At 37.4% G+C, this 6,744-nt stretch overlaps 1 pseudogene; it reads right to left on the minus strand.

Annotated features, from left to right (window-relative positions):
• Positions 1–641: 641 nt before the first annotated feature.
• On the minus strand, positions 642–3,668 carry LOC100589058 (annotated as a pseudogene).
• Positions 3,669–6,744: the final 3,076 nt, after the last annotated feature.

A 6,744-nucleotide genomic window follows, 5' to 3' on the forward strand; every position in this document is an offset into this window, starting at 1 on the left:
TCAAAGACTGGTAGAATCTTTCTTGTATTTTTAATTAAAAATTCTTTTTTAATTGAAAAAGAATTCTTGTTTAATTACAGGATGCTTCTTTAATTGAAAATAATTGTTTTTTACTTGAAAATTAAATTAAAATTCTTCTCAATTAAAAAATAATCTTGTAATTGAAAAGAATGCTTTTTCAATTAAATAATTCTTTTTTAATTGTTCCTTTTTCAATTAAAAATGGAAAAATTTTAAATCTATTATATGTTAACATATTCTCTTTGCCAAAGGCTGTGCTATTTTCTGTTTACATGCATCATCATATGTGAGTCTCTTAACAGGTCTGAGAGCTAGGTGTTATAATTCCCATTTCACATTAAAAAAAAAAAGACTCTTAGCTTAAATTCCTTGTTCAAGATATCACAGTCAAAGATTTGGCAGAGGCAGCATCCAAACCAACTTTCGTCTGATTTCAGAGTCCATGCTTATCTAGCACCTAGTAAGTTGCCCTAGTGAACTACTCACCTTTGGACGTGTGAAAACCAAGTCTGGATTACACTCAGGGAAACAATAGAATGGGGTTCTAAATAGCTGATGAGCAGTTGAATGAAAACGTCTTTTTACCGTCAATGTTCAGTTTCCTTTAATGATTCCCGTCTTCATGAAGGGCAGGTGCAGGCCGCTTGGCAATGGTAAAAAAATGTTCTCTTGGAGATCTTGTGCTGACTGAAGGCTTTGCCCAAATGCTTGAAGACCCTCTCCCAGGAAAAGTACTCTCCGACCAGTGTCTGGGTCTCTTTGCTTCCAGAATCCAGTTTCTGCCTTTTATATGACTCGGAGTCCATCTGCCAATCTGGACTCAGCAGAAAGGCAAGCTCCTGGCCTTGGAATACCCAGACTCAAGAAATGGAGCTGCTATTGTTGATTCTAAAGAGGATGACACTAGCAAAGGCATCTTCTTCAGCTCGTCCAATCGCTGGAACATTCCAGTGATGAGACTGCAACTCATGAAGGTCTGGGGAGTTCTTCAGGGAAGCGATACTCAAAGTACCACAGGGACCAGCCATCTTTATCAAAGTGCTCTCCAAAACATGTCATTGCCTCAGAGTGTGTCCTCGATGGAGTACTTGTGCTTAAATTCATTCAACTCAAAGGTGTTCTTGGGCTGCTCACATTCATCTCCGCTGAAGGAGCAGGGGTGGCCACCTTTTTCTCCTCCTTCCGCTCAGCCTCGGGCTTCTGCTTCTCTTCCCGTGAACCTTTTTCCGTGGAGTGTCCTTTTTAGGCTGGCTCTCTGCAAGTATTTTAGCATCAAAGTGGGCCATGTTCTCACACAGTTTCATTTCCATCCAAGACAGTCCGGAACTGGGGCTGGTAAAGGTAGGTGAGGAACCAGCAGCTGATAATGGGAATGGCCTGGTAGAAAGAAGATCAGCAAAGTTCACCCACTGCACCGCCTGGGCTGCTGCCTCTGGAGCACTTCCTCACAGCTCCTCATTGCTCGCATAGGTGGCAATAACATTGCTCTCCCACACAGAGAATCCATCATCATCCTCAAATGCTAGAACCTTGTGGGAAGGAAATTCAGGGGTACAGCTGGTTTGGCCAAAGTAAAAGTGAGCGTAGAGCACGCGAATCTGAGCTCCGCATTACCAAGCAGAATGAGGGCCTGCTCAGCATACACCCGCCCTCCGGTTTTCAGGACGTGTTCAGGCTTCCAGCCGCCTTGGTGATTTCGCAGAGAAAGGGGGTGGGGCTCTCCACGCTGCAGCAAAGTAAGCAAAGTAAACGAAAACATCTTTTTTTTTTTTTTGAGATAGAGTTTCACTCTTGTTGCCCAGGCTGGTGGAGTGCAATGGCACGATCTCAGCTCACTGCAACCTCCGCCTTCCAGGTTCAAGCGATTCTCCTGTCTCAGCCTCCCGAGTAGCTGAGATTAAAGGCACCTGCCACAACACGCCCAGCTAATTTTTGTATTTTTAGTAGAGACGAGGCTTCACTATGTTGGCCAGGCTGGTCTCAATCTCTTGATCTCAGGTGATCCACCGGCCTCCGCCTCCCAAAGTGCTTGGATACGGGCATGAGCCCCTGGCCCGGTGGAAAACATTTTTGAGAACGATTACAGCTGTGGGATTTTAGCCTTCCCAATAACATGAGAACTTTAAGTTTGGAGTAGTTTTACAACATTCAGAGATGAGTTTAAGAGGACAGTTACGATGGAAGCAGCAGAATTAGCAAAAGCAGAGTATGATTTCTCCCTTTCTCCTACGTACGCCAGCATTACAGATGTATCTTATTCTGCTTTATGTTGAAGTTCTTTACATTTGAGGTACTTCAGAAGTGCACAGGGGACATCAACACACAGGTTTCACAGATATGCAAGCCCTTGGAGAGACGTGGAACCTGATGGAATCTATTTCCTTGCCTTCTACTACCTCCAGGCACCAATGTAATGAGGCTCATCCCACCATTAAACTGACAATTTTCCTGTAGGTGACTAAAGACTTCCTTGTTTCTAGATGAGTAAAGCATCCCAAACCTTATCTTCCTAGATCTGTAAGCAGTAGCCAACACAGCAGAACAGTTCCTCTTTTCATAAACTGTCTCTTTCCTTGGTTTCTACGGGATCCAAGTATCCTCTTTTTTCTTTTTTCTCTTGAGTAGCCTTTTTGAAGTTTCTCCTGCAGGGCTTTCTTGCTATGTGTGGTCCTCAAGCACCTACCTAAGTACTCTTTTAATTCTACCCACTATCCCTGGAGAGTCTCATCTGCTCTATGGCTTTTTTCCCCCCATTTGTAAAATGATGACCCCGAATCCATCTCTCAAGTAAAGTCTTCCCTTCTGGGCTTAAGGTTTATATTTACTCACACAAAATTCTTAATTGCCAATCATCTCCAATGTAAATGTCTCAGAATCACTTTAAATTCAACCTGTCCAATACGGAACTCATGATCTTTCCCTTGTCCCCAGCTCTCTTCATTGGGTATCCACAATGCTGAGTAATATACCACAACCACACTACCACCAAAGACAGAAACATACTTGACATCTCCCTGCCCTCACACAACAAATCCAGTCATCACTGACACCTGTCAATGGGACTGACTGAATATCATTCAAATCTGGTAGTTCTCTATTGAAATGGCAATGCTTCAGGGAAGCACTTTGTAATTCTATGGAGGACTTAATTTCCTGGTGGAAATTAAAATACATATTAAATTATATATTATATTATTATATTAAAGTACATATTATATTATTTATTTTAATTCTTATTTTAAAATAAGATTATATTTAAATATTAAATACATGTTAAAATACATATTATATTATTAAATTAAAATACATATTATATTAAAATACATATTGAAATACATATTATATTATTATTAAAATACATATTATATTATATATTTATTACCCACATTATAATACATATTATATTATTATTTATTTTAATTCTTATTTGTATTATTTTTAATTTTTTATGGACTTCTGAAATTATGTGTGTTAGTAGAATATTTTATCTACTAATTTTAATAGAATGGAAGGTATATTACAAAAGATATGTCAAGATTGCAGCATTAGGGCTAATAAAGTTACAAAAGCTTACTGCTCAAGTCCATCCACTTGGTTACATTACCACTGGCTCCAACCCCATCTCCAAGCACTATCGTTATGGTCATTATTATAACAATGTGATTATAATGATAATAATGATTTCCTAAATGGTCCCATTGCCTTCAGTGTTGGTTCACTCTCATTTTCTACTACCGATCAAAAAAACTGGAAAATAAAATCTGATCATGTCACTTCTCTATTTAAAACCCTTGCATATTGCTCTTAGAAAAAGTCCCAGCCGTTTTAAAAACTTCACAGAATTCTGGATGAATCAAGCCCTAGATATTTTTCAGTTTCTTTTTACTCTGCTCCGTGACACTTTACTTCAAGTCCCTGTACTACTGAACTACTTAAGTTTCTCGTTTGTTGTCATGCTTTTTCCTACCTGTAAATCTTTGCCTAACACCTACTTATCTCTCACATCTCAGCACAGATGACTTTCCTTGAGGAGATTCCTTTGGTCTTCCTTTATCTGCCCACAATAATCTATTGTAAAAATTATGATGCTGAAGCATAATTCCCTGCTGAATTTTTTCGTTCCCCCCGACTAAAATGTAGGTTCCATGGTGGCAGGGGTAGTGCCTATCCAATCTCGTGTTATATCTCCTGTGCACAGTATATTTCCTGACACTTTGCAGTTACAAAATATCTGTCGATAAATGCATAAATTAAGGAATAGATAAATAAGTATATGAACAGTAACCGGGTTCCCATTTTTCAGACTGGAACCCTGTTCAATGCATTTTTATTAATGGTTTTAGTATTAGATAGCAGTGAGTTTAAGTCCTAGCTCTGCCACTTACTAGTAGATTGACAATAGGGTAGTGAATTAAAATGTTCACGCCTTTGATTTATTGTGTCATTGCTGCTGTTAGTTTTTTTTCTGTTTAATAATTTGCAAAATGAGGATAATTATATCCACGATGACCTACATTTGTGAGTAGGGTAATTGTGAAGAATGCATGAGTTTCCACCTGGGAGCAGGCATTAAGAATGGGAATTATTTTTGTTATACTCTATTGAGCTGTTCAATCAAGAGACACAACAGGATACCTGATAGTGTACAAGACGTTTGGGGTTTTTGTTTTTTTAAGTTCATCTTCGGGCTTTGGGTTGCTGTCAATGGCAGCTGTTCACAGATTAGTCATAAACAGCTTGGTGAAGGAGGCATGAGAAAGATAAAGGGTGGTGGCCTGATTACCTCTAGCCATCCTCATGCACAAACACACACCTACCTGTCATGTATGGAAATGTCTCAGGATGTGGGCCCAGCCCAGATCTCAACAAAAGCATTGGTTTCAAAGATTGAGGGAACATAAAAACAACCTCGGAAATCACCCCTTCAGTCATCACAGAATGCCAGTGCTAGAAGAAACCCTAGTCATCATCCCATCCAAATTTATCATTGGAAAATGAAGAAACTTGGACCTAGCAAGGGGGAAAAGAGGTATTCAAGATTACGCAGAAAGTTCACTGCAGAAATGGCATGTAAACATAACCACCACTTCACATGTAGTCTAATCACCACCACCACCATCAACAAGGCTATTATAAATATATTTTTTCCTTTATTAGGGTATAATTTACACATAGTTAAACATCAAGGTATATTTTACATACAGTTTAAATTTACCCTTTAAAGTAAGTTCTGTGAGTTTTGTTAAACACGAACAATTTTGTCACCAGACTATATACTCATGACGCAAAATGTCCACCATCCAAAAGAATTCCTCTGTGCTCATTTATAGTAAGCCTTCCCCTCTCTGCTCAGCCCCTAACCACCAAAGTTCTGCTTTTTGTTGCTACAGTTTTGATTTTTGAAAACATTATATAAATGAAATTAGAATTATACAGTTTGAGTCTGGCTCCTACCACTTAGAATAATACTTCGAAATTCATTCTTGGTGTTGCACAGATTAGTGACTCATTCCTAATGGTGCTGAGTAATATCTTATTATGTGGACGTACTAGAGCTTATGTTTAGGGCTATTACAGCCACCACAAACATTCATCTGTGGTTTTTGTGTAAATGTAAGTATTGATTTCACTTGAGTATATATCTAAGAGTGAGATTGCTGGGTAAATACTTACATGGTTATACAATAAGTGTATATACTGCCAAACTGTTTTCTTATGTTACATTCCCACCAACAAGGTATGAGAGTTTTAGTTTCTCTATATACTCTTCAGCACTTGCTATTTTTTTATTCTTTTTTTGTTTTTCTGGCTTTTTAAATTTTGTTTTTAATTTTTTAGTTTTAGATAGGTGGGTAGCAACATCTCATTATGGTTTTGATTTTCATTTCTCTAATGTCAAATGGTGCAGATTATCTTTTCATATACTTGTCCTCCACATGTCTACTCGAATTTCTGTTCAAATATTTTGCGCCTTTTGTTTAAATTGGGTTGTTTTCGTATTACTTAGTTTTGAAACCATAATTTATGTATACTGGTTCCAAATCTTTTAACAGATATATGAATTTTCTCCTAACTTGTGGTTTGTCTTTGCTGTTTCTTAACGTGTATTTCTGTCTGTGTCAATCATGTTTTTGGTATTATGTCTAAGAAACCTTTATCTAATCCAAGGATACAAATATTTCCCTCTATATTTTTTTCAAGAAATTTTAGAGTATAAGTTTTTACATTTAGGACTGTGACCCATTTTGAGTTACTTTTGATATAACAATATATAGATCAACATTTATTCCTTATTTCTTTTTGTCCAATTGCTTCCCATTATGTATTGAAAGTGTTATCTTTTCTTCATTGGTTGACCTGTGCACCTTCACTGAAAAGCAGTTGATCATGCAAATGTAAGTATATTTCTGGACTGCCTTCTGTTCCATCAATATGCCTAGCCTTTCTCTAATATAATACTGTCTTAATCTTTCAGCTTTATAAAAGGCTTGATATTAGTTTGAGTGGTGCCTCAGACTTCGTTCTATGTGGTTTTATTGTTTTCAATTTTTTTGTTATTCTAGTTATTTGCCTTTCCATTTAATATTAAAATTAGTTTGCTTGTTTTTATACAAAATCATGCAAGAATTATGATTAGATCTCTGTTGAATCTATAGATCACATTAGGAAGAGTCAATGTCTTCTAATTCATGAATACAATAAATATCTTCATTTATTTAGGGG

The sequence above is a fragment of the Nomascus leucogenys genome, chromosome 2 (genome assembly GCF_006542625.1).
Source record: "Nomascus leucogenys isolate Asia chromosome 2, Asia_NLE_v1, whole genome shotgun sequence".
NCBI classification, from domain to species: Eukaryota; Metazoa; Chordata; class Mammalia; order Primates; family Hylobatidae; genus Nomascus; species Nomascus leucogenys.